General features: G+C 34.5%; 1 protein-coding gene across 1 annotated transcript in view; it reads right to left on the reverse strand.

The window, feature by feature from the left end:
• Window positions 1-15,064, reverse strand: part of MEF2A (myocyte enhancer factor 2A) — a 193,744-nt gene extending 178,680 nt beyond the window's left edge. Inside the window, 1 exon segment of the mRNA XM_074295037.1 lies at window positions 14,927-15,064. The gene's annotated coding sequence lies outside the window, so the exon portion shown is untranslated.
• Between the last annotated feature and the right edge of the window lie 430 nt (window positions 15,065-15,494).

A 15,494-nucleotide genomic window follows, 5' to 3' on the forward strand; every position in this document is an offset into this window, starting at 1 on the left:
TATCTTACCTATAGCTCCAGGATCTGTCCTGTCTGCCTGTACCATTAGTCACAAAAAAGACTAGATAAGAAAATAAAAGGATCTATATAAACCTGTCAACATCACATGGAAAAGCTCATTATGTAATTATGGTGGATCAGCAAAATTATGTTCATGTGTCAGCAATACATCTTAAAAATTTGAAAGATGGCATGCTTAGTTTCTCTAAAAAATGTTAGTAAAATTTAATATATCAGGAAAGTGAGCAAAGATATAAAATTTAATAGGACAGATTTCTTAACTGGGAAGCATAGCTTCTTCACTTCTAACTGAAAGGCAGACCTAGTTAAGAGTTCTGGAAAAATTAACATAAATGTTTTAAACTGGCTGATATTTAAAGAATATAACAATTTTATTATCATATTTTATATTTACTTTAAGTACTGGAACTATTTAAATAAATTATCTAGTATATAGCTAATATAACTTTCTAGCTGTTGGACTGTTCTACTTTCTTTTAACACAGAAACAAAACTTCAATGTTCTATTAAAGATTAACATTTTTTTTAAAACCAGGATGGAGTAGCCTAATTTCTCTCCCATCCTCCTCATCTTGAGAAATATATTTTTCAAATTAAGCCAAAAGTCCTGCTGTTTTGTTTCAAACTTTTCATTTATATTTTCCAATACTCAGAGTACCAAAATCTCATCATCTGGTCTAGTCTAATGTTTATGGAAGTTATTTCCATTCTGCAAAAGCAACTAAATCTAAAGGAAGTTAAAAAAAATTGTCCAAAGTTACCCTATGATTATGACAAGACTACTAGGTCTCAAAATCTCATCTCCTATAATAGAGTGCTTTTTCTACCATACTTTATGGCGCTTTTACTCAAAATTTTAAAAATCACAAGTAAAAGTCACTGAGTCATAATTAGAAACATCCTTCAAGGTACCTCGTTTAACATCAAAATTTATAAAAGATGAAGACAAAGGCCCAGAGAGGACAATCTTGAAGTCAAAGATTGACATTATGAAAATGTCAGAACTTGAACATTTTGATGAATTTTAACTAGTTAAATGTTATATACAGCTTTGATTTTAAAAGTGTATTTTCCCCAATTTTTAAGAGGTTTTAAATCATATACAACCATCAGATCCTATATATAAGAAAACAGGACTAAAAACATAACTTACACCCTTTTCCATAAATACATATTACAAATATTTATTACACATATGCTATATTCAAAGAACTATACTAAATACCTAAGAAGGAGGATTTAATCACTTAGTGAAGAGATAGACACTTAAAAGAATGGACTTTCAGTCAGGAAGACCTAAATTCCACCTCACTTAGCTGGAGGAACTTGGGTATGTTTAACCTCTCATATTAATGGTCTCATCTCCAAAATGGGGATAATGGTAACATTTACTGCATAACATTATTGGACTGAAATATAAATGGATATAAAGCATTCTGCAAACATTAAATACTATAAAAATCTAAGTTATCATCAGTGTTGACAGCACTATGTCCTTCATGTTTTTGAATGCTATGATCTTAGTAATAATCAGAACCTCCCTCTATGAAGTAAGGTTAAAAATTGTTCTGTGACTCCGTTTTAGACTTGCCTGAGGTCTGAAAAGTTAAATGTTTTATTTATATATTAATTAGAACTTGAACTTAGGTTTTTCTTATCCTTATCTGGTCCTGCACATTTCATCTCAAATGTAAATATTTAATAAATAGTGGTTGAAATTAGCCCAGTATTAAAATGAAAGAAAAACAGAAAGAGTATGTTACACATTAACTACATTAAGGAAGGAAAAAAAAATTAAAAATTAAAAGTAAAATTTTCACCTAATTGTAAGTTTTACTTTTTAGGAAATTAAAGAAACAAAGTTTGCATAAGAAGCTTAAAATGGCATAAAGTTCTTTTTGCATAATGATTATTGTTTCAACTTCCTTATAATCCCCAGAGTAACAGCTCGGATCTTAAGAAATCTAACTCAATCCAGTAGTTTTACAGATAGGACAAGTGAAACTCAAAGAAGTGACTGGCCCAAGTCTACAAGAGATACATAAGCAGCAGGATTTGAACTCAAATCAGCAGACCCTAAATCCACCTCTTCATTGTATGACCCAACCATTTAGCCAAACTCCTAAAAACTCCATTAATGTCCCATTTATATCAAATGAATAATAAATGAGAAATATCACCTAAATGCCAATCGTGATCAATTTGCAAATGGGTTAGATTCTAAAGGTCATTTTAATCGAATTTTTTTTCTTTATTTTATAATTCATTTTCTTATAGAACCAATGGTACCATAATGATTTAAGTTTCGAGACTAATTCACAAAAGTCCATGGTTCTCACAATTAGTGCTGTACTTCATATCAAATTCTGAGTTACACACACGTTCATAGGCTAGTGTAGGAACTAAATTGCAAGATCTAACACCTATAAAGAAAATGTTTTTCAATAAAAGTTTAAGAAGTTTACCTACTCAATTTCCCAACCACAGTCACTGGGGTTTTGGGGGAAAAAAATGTAAACCATTCCCCAAATTCCAAATTTCCTAGTCAGCTAGGAAAAAGGATTCAGGAGGTCTGGAAATGTTTCCTACTCTCCAGTATTTAATGTCCCCACCCCACCCCACCCCCCACAATTAGCCCCTCAGAATAGCATTGGTTAGCATTCATTCATAGGTAAAAGATATTCTAAATCCATATAATTTCACAAACTTTCATAGTAGAAAGGACTTTAAGATATAATAAAGACTAACACTACTCATTTTACAGATAAGGATACTGAGCTCCTAAGAGTGACTTTGTCTATTATCAAAATGAACAAACATTTCTTTTGTCTTTCACAAGAATCATTTCATTTGGTATGTAATGTTAAATTAATAGTTTTATTTATACCAGAAATGAAATGATTATAATTATACAACCTCCTTCAAATGTCTAACTTACCCCATCACATTTTCTCGTTAATTTTAATCTCTGATTTACACACTTAATAAATTAAACTTTCATTACAATCATGATTCAGATTATATCACTTGTAAATAACCAAAAGAAATCAGTTTGTAAAAAGTTTGTTGAACCCTGGTGTCAACAAATACAACACACAATACTTAAGATTTCTGTCTCTACCTTTAAAATTGTTATCCAAATAGCAAGATTGATTTGAGGCTGCTCAACTAAAAGTCATTCTGTTTCATACCTAAAGTAAAATGAAAATTTCAAATTCAGAAGCTAACTTCAGAAAACTTTTAAAAATTCTATTTATTCCTAATATGTAAATACTAGGTTGCAAATGCCACCTTAAATTCTACACTCTGCCTACCACTTTCTAAATTACTCCCTAAATGGTTTCTTTTACTCATAAATTAGTAAAAATGCTTTTATTTAAGAATTATTTCCTACACAGATAATAGGGGGTTTTGATGTTTTTTAATGTAAATAGTTTTAAACAGTCAAAAACTGCTTTAGAAAATAACTAAACATTTCATACACAATCTGAAAATAAAATTAGTACTACAGAACATTTTCTCAAACACACCTAACTTCAAGATCCTGTATTACTCAAACTTAAGAATTTTTTTCTTTCATAATTATTTGTTTTAAGAACTTAAGTCATCACATTAAGAATTAAATATAACTTAAACCTCTATTTCATAGTTTAGGAATTGAATGCAAGAAGACAAAGGTATATAACATAGATTGAAGTAAAATGAAATTATTCACAACGTAAATGGAAAATAAGACTAGTTGTTGTCCTTCACTCTCAAAGAGGACCAAAATGACATCATTATATTAGAATCAAATTAGTGTGTCCGACTATGGCTGATCAGACCAACATGAGCTTGGAATGCTTTGCCACAGGCTGGATACCTATGAACATTTAGGATGAACTTTGCACATCTTGATTTTCTTCTTAGTTAATTTAATTATGCTTTGGTCACAGAGCACAAAGTGACACCATGTTGAACAGTCCTATGCCAGTCTCTCCCATATCATACAATCAATTCCAAAATTCTTTAGAGATACCTTTAGAGTGTCTTTGTATTGCTTTTTCTGACTACTTAATGAGTGCTTGCCCTGTGTGAATACTCTAGAAAATAATCATTTTGGCAAGTATATATTTGGCATTACAATACTGTGGACAACCCAATGGAGTTGCACTCTCTGCAATACAGTTTGAATGGCAGTTTAGTCTAAGAAAGAATCTCAGAGTCTAGTATCTTATTCTGCCAGGTGATCTTCAGAATCTTCCTTAGACAATTCAAATGGAAGCAATTCATTTTCTTGGCAAGGTGCTGGTATATTTCCAGGTTTCACAGGCATACACTAATGAGATCAGCACAATGGCTCCATAAGAAGAAAGAACTTTAAACACTAAAATATATGTTCCAGCATTTTTTTTTAAATAGCAATGAATCAGAAACAAAGTAGCTCCCCATAGATTGGAGAATGGCTAAACAAACTGAAGTCCATGAATTCATGTAAGAAATAATAAATGTGATAAATACAAAGAAGCATGGAAAGATCTACATGAACTGATAGAGAAGTAAACAGAACCAAGAAAACATGCACAACTACAACAATGTAAATGGAAAAAAAAAAGTCACACAATCATATACATACACACAAATATTTGAATGTTATAAAATTATGGAAAAATTAAAAATGGCTCCACAGAAGAGATAAGAGAAAACACTTTCAATCCACCACTTTGCAGAGGTGAGATATCCATAAGTATTTTTATACATATTTTCATGCTTTTTCAATGTGCTAATAAGTTATACTGATTTTTCCCTACTTTTTTTCTTTTCTTTTTTTTTTTTTTCTTTTGGTTGTCTTTAAAAATACTATTTATTATATGGGATGACACTGGGAGGAGAAGAAAGAGGGATAACTAGGGTAAACTATGGTGATTAAAAAAAATCAAATAAAAACTTTTACTTTTAAAAAAGTCAATTGAAGGCCTGAAACTGGAGAAAAGGTTAGGGCCAATCAAATCAATTTGAGAGACATCTATATAGAGGTAATTTCTGAAATCAGGGGATCTGACAAATTAGTATAGATAGTATTGAGGGAGAAGTACATCCAGGGGAAAGGCCTGTGTCACACCCATAATAAGTGACTGAAAGGATCAAGAGCCAGCAAAAGAGACTTAAAAAGAAAGTTAAAAGGAGAACTAGCAAAGAACAGTGTCATTAAAATCTAAAGACTACCAAAAGAAAAGGCTGACAAGCCTGCAGAGGTGCAAGAAGGATAAGCTTTGAAAAAGGGCCATTAGATTTGGCAATTAAGAGATCATTATTAATTTTGGAGAGAGCAGTTTAGGTTAAAAGCCAAATTGCAAAGACAATGTGAGAAGAAAGGAAGTAAAGACATCTGTTAAAGATTTCCTTCTCAAAAAAGGATAGTCACAAAGAAAAAAGATATGGGATGCTAGCTAGCAGGATCAAATGAGAAGGGTTTGGGTTTTTTTGTTTGTTTGTTTGTTTGTTTTGGTAGGGGGGATTGAGACTGGGAAGATAGAAACATGTTTATAGGTAGTAGAGAAAAATCTGGTAGACAGAAAAAGATTCAAAAGAATCAGGGATGAGAGGGTGATCTGCTGGAGTAAGACAAGATGGACTAGGAATCAGTAAAGGCCTAACATAGGAGGTAGTACTTGAAACTAAGTTCTAAAGGAAACTTAGGATTCTAAAAAGTAAAGATGAACAATGCAACCTTTATGTTAAGTTATCTCTGATAATAGCCTAGTAGTTAATATTTTGAGAAGTAACATTTATATGGCATTTTGTGATTTGCAAAATACATTCACATATTTCACATGTTATCTTGGGTGATACTATTAGATACTATTATCTCATTTTATAGATGAGTAAACTGAGGCACAGAGTAGTTGGGTGATTTATCTAGGATTATATTGCTTATAAATATATGAGGCAGAATTTAGATTCAGATCTTCTTGACTCCATGTCAACCATTGTACCCTCTATTCCACACAAATTCAAGACCAAAAGACACAGTAGAAAAGTGTCAAAATATATAGACAGTCCTCAAAAAAGAGAATTACAAAATATCTATAACTATCTGAGAGATTGTTCTCAAATTTCACTGAAAAATTAAGGCGCTTAAAAGAGGTCATTAGAATTCACTCAATCCTTCATCCTTTCAAAACATCTATGTCCCCTCAAAAAACACCCATTCACCAGCATTCCATATTCTCTTTTCTGCCTTTTGTACCTTACTTCTAAAAAGAGTATATACAATCAATTCCTCCATTTCCTTTCCTCTCATCTTCAGTTTGGCTTCCTTCCTCATCATTCAATCCAGACTGCTCTCTCCAAAATTATTCATGATCTCTTAATTGTCGAATCGAATGACTTTTTCTCAAACCTCATTCTTCTTGATCTCTCGGCAAGCTTTCACATTGTTGATCACCCTCTTTTTGATATTCTTTTTTCTCTAGGTTTTCATAACACTGCTTTCTCTTAGTTCTCCTACCTGTCTGCCCACTCTTCAGTCTCCTTTAGAGGCTCTCAATCCTAGTCATACCCATTAACTATTGGTGTCTCATAGAGCTCTTGCCCTGGACTCTTGTGTCTTCTTTTTCTATTCTATTTTACTTGGTGATATCAACAGCTCCCAGAGTCAATTACCATTTCTACGAAGATTCTCAAATCTACTTCTCCAGCCTTAAACTTTTTGCTGATCTCCAATCTCAAAAAGGGAATATCTTCAACTCAATGTCTCAAAAGATACTGTACTCTCAACATGTCCAAAATTAAACTCATTATTTCCTCCAAAATAAAAAATAAAAAAAAATCCAGACTCCTTCCAAACTTCCTTTTTACCATGAAAGATACCACCTTCCCAGTACCTAGTTACAATCTAGGTGTCAACCTTAATTCCTCCCTCTCATACTTCTCCATAACCAATCTGTTGTCAAGGCCTGATGATTTTACCATCATAACATAAAATTCTGTTCAACTTTCAAAGCCCTTCCTAATCTGCTTCCTTCCTACTTTTCCAGTCTTCATATATCCCACTCCCCCATATAATGTATTATGAGATCTTGTTTTTAATATTGCGTATGCATAGTTGTTTATGGGTTGTCTCCTGCATTTTACTGTGAATTAATTCCTTGAGAAAAGAGAGCTTTATTTCGCTTTTCTTTGTATCCCCAGGCCTTTACTATAGTGCTTGGCATGCAGAAAGTGCTTCTTAAATGTTAGGTGACAAGATGCCATATCACTAATAATGAAAAATATAAATTAAATCATTGAAGTTTCATTTCACACCTCACAAACTGGAAAAGATGGGAATACTTAACTGCAGAGGAACTATAGAAATATGAATTCAGTAATACACTATTGGTAGAACTGTGAATTGATCAACCATTTCTAAGTATGCTTAAAAAAAAAAAAAGAAAGGTCACAAATGCTTTTTATCTTTGACACAGATTCCACTGCAAAGGAAATTATTTTTAAAGTGATCTCATCTATATCAAAATATTTATGACAATATTTTTTTTGTGGCAGCAAATCAAGTACAGATCCATCGATTGTGGACTGGTTAAACATACTGTGGTACAAGAATATAAAAAAACAGTACTGTATTTTGAGAAATAATAAATATGATCAATAAACAGACGAATGTGGATACTTATATGGACTAATGAAGAGTGAAGTAAGTTGAACCAGGAAAATAATATATACTATCTTAAAAGAAAAAAAAAAAAACAGAAAACTCAAAAATGAATGCTATGAAATTAAAATTGCGATGGTCCAGTCTAGCTCCTCTGAAGGGCTTAGAATAAGTCCTTGTCAGGATAAGCAAAAGTCCTTGCCCCACGTTGTGGACGCCAATATGTAACGTGCTGTCGTCTCCAGAAACTGCTGATCACTCTCTGGTCTAGAGGAGAGACTACTTCTTCCTCAGGAGAGCCGCCTTAAGTCTGGTCCAGACAAGACTCTCTATCTCTGGAGTGCTGCCCTCTTTTATCCTCCCAGAGAATGGGCGTGGGATAACGCAAGGGCTTCTGGGGAAAATTACTTCAATCAATGAACTTGCTCCTCCCCAGGAGTTCACAAGTAAAACTCCCAGTAAAGGCCAGAACTAGAGAATTGTTAAGTACCGACTTAGCACTTAGAAAAAACCTAATATCTCATTAGCACTTAGTAAGAACCTAACATAAAATGACCACAGTTGGCCCCAAAGAAGAGAGACATGAAAAGGTATCTAGCTCTACATTTTTGAAGAGACAGGGGACTAATGATGAGTGACTAGTTGATTGTATATTAATTGTATAATTAGTAATAGTAAAACTATTACTGGTTTTCTCCTTTTTTATTCTTGTGGTAAAGGATGGCTCTCTAGGGAGAGATCAGAGATATGTTAGAAAATGTAGGTATATATAAACAAATATCAATAAAAACTAAAAAGCAGAGAGTACATTATAAGGATGAGGAACATCCTGTGCAAGTGCAAAGAGACAGGTGGTAAAATGTCCCCTCCGGGTGTAATTTGGAACTATACCCAAAGGGCTATATATCCTTTGATCTGGCAATACCACTGCTAGGTCTATATCCCCAAGATATCCAAAAAAGGGAAAAAGACCTATCTGTACAAAAATATTTACAGCAGCTTTTTTTGTGATGGCTAGGAATTGGATTGCAATAAAATATTAATGTGCTATATGAAATAATTAGGATGATTTCAGAAAAACCTGAAAAGACATATATAAACTGATGCATAGTAAACAGAATCAGGAGAACACTGTACACAGTAAAAACCAATATTGTTCAATGAAGAATTGTGGATGACTTGGCTATTTTCAATAATACAACAATCCAAGACAATCCCAAAGGACTAATAATGAAGCATACTATTTACCTCCAGGGAAAGAACTAATATTGATTGAATACAGACTGAAGTATGATAGTTTCCACTTTCTTTCTCTAATTTTTCTTCTATCATTAGTCTTCTTGTACAAAATGACTAACATGAAAATATTTTACATGATTGTACATATATATGTAAAACCTATATTTGATTAACTGTCTTCAAAAAGAAGAAAGGGAAGGAAAAAAGGATAGAATTTAGAACTCAATTTTTTTTAAAGTTTTAAAATTGTTTAAGCATGTAGTTGTGGGGAAAAATAAAATATACATATTTTTAAACGTTCTCTGTAAGGAACAGCAAATTGGCCAATTTGGCTAGATTATAGTGGCCAGTTGGAATCAGGATCTCCAGGATTTTAAATGCAAAACAAAAGAATGTGTATTGATCCTAGAGGCAACAGACAGCCAGAGGAGATCACTGAGAAGAGTTCAGTTACATTTGTACTATATAAATATAATTTGACAGATGAGTTGAGAAGATAAATTAAAGCAAGGAACCAATTAGGAGACATCCAATAAGGCAGAATTGAACTATGGTGATAGGCATATAAATAGAAAAGAAGTGAATAGATGCAAAAAATATAAAAGTAAAATTGACAAGATATGGAAACTGTCTGGCTATGTGAGGTGAGGAAAGAGTAAAGGATCAAGTATCATTTATAGTCTGTAAACACAGGTAACTTGGAAGGATAGTAGTGCCCTTAACAGAAAGTCCCTGAATAGGGAAGTCTGGAAGGGTATGTATGGAAGAAAAATATATTTGTGTTTTGTTTCAGATCTATTGAATTTGATATACTTATAAGTCAACCAATCTGAAATGTTCCATAGGCAGTTGGTGAAGTGAAATTGGAACTCAATAGGGAAGCCAATGAGGTACAAAAAAAAAGAGACTATAAAGAAAAAGACCTCTGAGAGAGAACCAGGATAGAGAACCACTGCAAACCCACAATTAAGGATCAGGAATGAATAATTCAGGAAAGGACACTTAAGTATGAATAGCCTTTATTAAGCCTTTATTATTATGAGGTATTAGGTATAGTATTAAATAAAAGGAGAGCCAAAATAGGGCAGTACCATGAAAACAGAGGGAAAAAGGGGTATCCTGGAAGAAAGAGTGCCTAATCAGGTCAAATGTTAGCTATTAAGAGTCACTGGTATCTTTGGAGACAACAGTATGAGATCAAAAATAGGATTACAAAGTGTGGAGAAGTGAGAAGAAAGGAAATAGAGGCAACAAGAGTAGAGTTTCTTTTTTCTAGCTTAGTTGTGAAAAAGAGAAGAGAAATAAAAAGACAGCTTAAATAAATGTTAAGAGTCAGCAAAGATTTTTTTTTTAAGTATGGGGAAAGACCAAGGCCTAAGTATAGGAAGCAGGAAAAGCCAGTAGATAAGAAGATAAAGAGAAAAAGGATAATCTGGAAAGAAATCCACTAGAGAAAAAACATCATTAAAAACACAAATGGGAAGGTTAGCCTTGGTGAGTAGAAGGGGCACTCACATCAGAGTCTACAGTAAAAGAACTGAGACTATGAAGAATTGTGGAGTTATTATGAGTTTTGAGTTGTAGAAAAACAAAAACAGAGAGAAACTGGCTGACAAAGATCCCTATTTTCTCAGTAAAGTATGAAGTACTAGAGATGAGAGATTTGAAAAGAGAAGTTTTGGAAAAGACGCTTTAGAAAATAGCATAAAAAACAATTAGAGAAAATTTGTCTTATTATAATGAGGATCCAGCTAATATTAGATATTATTAATTTGTAGTGGGATTAGAACAATTCAGGGGTTTCTTCTATCATAAGGAGCATATAAAGAAGAGGGAAAGTAAATGGTAGAAGTAATACAGAGTTGATATTAGGCAAAGAACAGGATACTGGGGAACAAGAAATTCAAGAACTAAAGACAAAGAAATGTTAATAGTTAAGTATAATATCTACACATTAAACTAACTATAGTATTTACACAAAAAGGGAGGAAAATTAGGCCAAATTAAAGGTGAAAGTCAGGTTAAATCCTGAGGAGTGGAAAGATGAGATTACAGGGAGGATGATGAATAGGTTTAACTAGATAAGAATTAGGGGAAAAGATGATTCCATCTAAACAGCAGTGTATAGTTGGCCAGAGGAATTTAAACATTTGTAATCAGAGAAATGGACTAATGGTAGGATCAAAGATTTGAAGCCATATCGTTATGTATGTCCAAGGTGGAGTAAAAAAAATAAGATATAAGACTGGAGAAAGTGAAGAACTAGAATGCTATCATGTAGAAGGAAATGTCAACATCTCAGCTGAAAGTATATGGCAATCATCCATTCACACAGTTTGAAATACCTTACACAGATTTCTTCTATATCTATTTATCAAGTCTTATATTTCTAAATGCCTGGTGAATATCTCTACCTGGATTTTCATAGATACCTCAGACTCAATGTATTCAAAAGTGGCAGCCTTTTCTCTTTCTCTGCATTTCCTTATTTGTTGATGATCTCTCCACCTTTCAACTAACCCAAATTCAAAAGCTTCCACTCATCTCTGACTTAATTTTTCCATCACCATAACTCCAAATAGCCAATCAACGATCAAATTAATCAATTATACTTCCACAATTCTGTTGTTTCCTCTTTGAGCCCTTTGAAACAATGTCATCCTGTTTTCTTTACCTCTGATCTCATCAGCATGCTAGTTCATCTTTCACATATCAAAATCATCTTCATAATGCACAAGTCTAATCATTTAATTCTCAAGCTCAAAAATATTCATGTCTCCCAATTCCTATAGGATAAAGAGCAAACTACTTTAGTCTGGTATTTGAGAAGTGAAAAATCTCCAATATACCTTCTACAGTTTTACTTCAAAAAATTCCCTTTCATACAGGCTACATTTCAGCTCAACTGTACAACAAATTTTATTTTTCCTATCTTGCTATCTTTCCACTTCCACATACTCGCAAGGCAGAATGCCTTAATTCTACATAATACTAATAACAACTAACTCATATGGTGCTTTGAGGTTTGCAGATCTACACTTAAGTCAATTCCTTTCTTCATGGTACTAGATTCAGTACTATGTTCTCTAGAGAATAATCTTTTATTCTTCTCTCTCACAACTGAAAATTTAAATTTTCCTCCTTAAATTTTCATACATTTTTGTCTGAAACTCTCCTAGCAAGATCACATTATACTCTGTATTATATATGTGTGTGACTCTACCTTATTAATATGTAAACTGCTCAAATATGGGAATTGTTATTTAACATCTTTGAAACTATGATATCTATGAAAACATTTTCAGCACCTAGCACAGCACCTTACTCATAAGTATTTAATAGATTCTCAGGATTGTGAAAAGCATTTGTTATATGTCAGTAGATTTTTTATTCTTTGGAGTAGTAATTCAATTTCTTATGCAAAAAAAAGAAAAACTGATTGGAAAAAAATTCAAACACTAAAAAACATCTAAATTTTCTTTAAATATACCTTGATCTCCACCAATATAAACAAATTAGTTTTAAAACCTCTATAGGTCATAAGACAATCCCCCTGTCCTAAATTATAGACAATATAAGACAATTAAAATTTCTTATCCCATACTACTGTTATCAGCATAAAATTATTCAAATTACAACTTTCAAGTCATGTGGCATTATTCTTCAGGTGTATAATTCAATTTTATGAAATACGGACTAGGAGATAGTTTAAACTTTCCTCAGCATTATGAATAAAACCCTGAGAGTTAAATATGGATATAATATGAAAATAAAAACATAAGGAAAATCACTAATTTAAAAATGTACTTTTATTTGGTAAAAAAAAATTTAGTGATTGCAAAAAAATTGCAGTATCTACAATTCCTAAAGTACAAGAATCTTGTAGAAAGCATTAACTTAAAGTTAAGTAAAATGGAGTATTTTTAAATCATTATATTATGAAATATGAGTATGTATGATTATCATTATCACAACCTTTGTGAAAGTATTCTGTTTTATCACTTCCAGTGAGAAAAGCAATATTTAAGCTAATTATGAGTACAGTAACATATAAAACCAATTCCTGTATTAAAACTATGATCTATGAACATGAATTCCATTTGTCACAATATTGAAAGCAAAATTGTCACCTCTTGAAAGACTTAAAGATAGCTGTTATTTAAAATAAGTTATTGTCATAGCAATTTTAACCTTGTATCTCCTAAATTAAATTCTCATTAAGATAAATAGCATTTTATATGTCTTCAAAAAATGTTCCCTTCCCTTTTCCTACAAATTGTTCATGTACCTGTCATGATGGAAACTGATTTTAAAACTGACAATGCTAAGTACTAAAATGACAAAACAAATAGAGCTGGACTCTTAAAGAGAAAGTATCTTTATTCAAGATATACCTAAGTGTAGTCAGAAAACTACAAACTAATACTAATCCAATTACAAAGTAATAAATGTTACATTTAAAAAATAATAGTAAAATCCTAAAAGTTTTAAAGGCATTCCACAGAAAATGGAAAAAGACACATAATAGTAGGGTCTTTTTCTAACATATCTCTAATCCCTATTTCTTATTAGTATGTCATTTCCTTATCCTGATATAAAGATAAATACCTAGAACTTTTCTGGAGCTTATCAGCCACTACTGTACAATATGAGAAAACTCAATTTAAATCTGTGGACTTTCCACTTCAACAACAATTAGAGGCAAAACTGCTTAATTTTGAAAATGCTAATCGTCTTACTTGCTGTTGAATACCACAATTTCAAAAGCTTCTATAATCCATAACACATCCATAGGACTGAAACTGACTGAACCACAGAGTAGAGGCAAGCAGTCTCCATGCAAGCTTGCTCCGTCCTTATTAAACTCTGTTAAACACAGCCCTGTTCCACATTAGCAGGTGTCTTCCACTACATTTCTCCCCTTCCCCCATTCTCAAACCCTCCTATCTTACACTGACTGTTACTGCCACAGAGCATTTTAAAGATTACTTGCAAAGTCTCACTGCTAGCATATAGTCCTGTTCTACTTCCCCTCCCCATAAACACACAAGAACTTCCTAAACCAAAAAGTAACATGACTAACCTATAAATCTAATTCAGCCCTTTTCACAAAGAAAACCTTAGAAGATCCAAACTAGAGATCTCATTAAGGGAATCGTTATCAGCAAACTACAGGTCAACACGTCCAAAGCGTCTCCTAACCTCAGTGGCAGGATGAGAAGTAGCTGAAACTTCCAATGGCCCAATTAAGACAATGGCATCTTCTAACAGCCTCAGGAAGCTCAACCTCAGAATTTCGCTAAACTCGACACTACCTTAATTTGCAAAGCCAAACTGGTACTGCTCGGCCTCCCAACAATCCCCCGCCTTAAAAACTGGGTAGGGGCACGGATACCGCGGGTTCATCGGAAATTTTTCGGTAACCGCCTGGCCAAAAGTGACTATCCTTTATTTCAAAGATTCCGCCTTTCATATATCGCTGTGTGTGTACGTGTATACATATATACAAACACCCTAACTTCATTCCAAATAAGAGCGCACACACAAAATCCTACACCTTCTGCTAACAGTACAGCCAGGCTCACGCTTCTCCGAGCCTCCCAGCACCGTGACACCTCTCACCTCCCACCCCACCTCCTCAGGGTACCTCCTCTCAACGACCCTCACCTTGGGGACTGTGAGCCCCGAGGCCCCAGCGCGCCCCTCCACATCCCTAACACCTCCCCAGTACCCCCCCACTCCCACAAAGATCTCATTAGCGTGACCCCGCAGCCAATCGACCCCCTCCCACCAGGTCAATGCCACATCAGTCCAGGGAATAGCAGCCGCTTCAGATCACTCCCTTCAACTGAACCACAGCCGCCCGACTACGCTTTATCACACGGCCCGTCACCTCACGACCCCAATATACCCACACCCAGCCTCCCAGTCTCCTAGCCCGGCCACTTCACGGAGACGGAGACGCCGTCCCCTAACCCCTTTCCCCCTTCCACTCCGTTACCCAAGTCTGGATACGAGCCAGGTTAGAACTCACCGTATCCCCCCGAAGGGCTGCTTTGCACACATATGCACACACTCTCACACACACTCTCACACACATACACAGCACTGCCCGAAGCCTCCTCCTCCTTCAGCCTGGGACTCACTGGGACATCAGCGGATGAATCCCAACACGGAGGCTATTTTTAGGAGACAGGGCCCCAGCCAGACCGGAACTTCTTCCTCTCTCCGGGCGCGTGCGCTGTTCGATCTTCTACCTCAGTGTCCCTACGCCTTTTTTCTCTTTTCCCTTCCCTCTCGCCCCCCAGTGGATAAGCTTCCTTTCCGCGGCTCTCTTCCCCTTCCGTTCGAACCTAGTGGAGCCGGTGCTGAAGATGACAATGAAGTTAGACGGAACTTAATCAGTGCATTTAGGACCAAGGGGCATTTCACTGGGGCATGAACCACGGACTATATTTTTCCGGGTGGGAGAAAAGACGGATCACCCCGCACAGGAAGGAGATGACGGCGGTTTGGCGCCGGGGGAATGGTCTGGAGCTTGGCTTTCCTCTGAAGGATGGTGTTCCTCTGGAAGGGATATTGGTCACTTGATGCTCGTTCGG

This window comes from Sminthopsis crassicaudata, chromosome 2 (genome assembly GCF_048593235.1).
Source record: "Sminthopsis crassicaudata isolate SCR6 chromosome 2, ASM4859323v1, whole genome shotgun sequence".
NCBI lineage: Eukaryota > Metazoa > Chordata > Mammalia > Dasyuromorphia > Dasyuridae > Sminthopsis > Sminthopsis crassicaudata.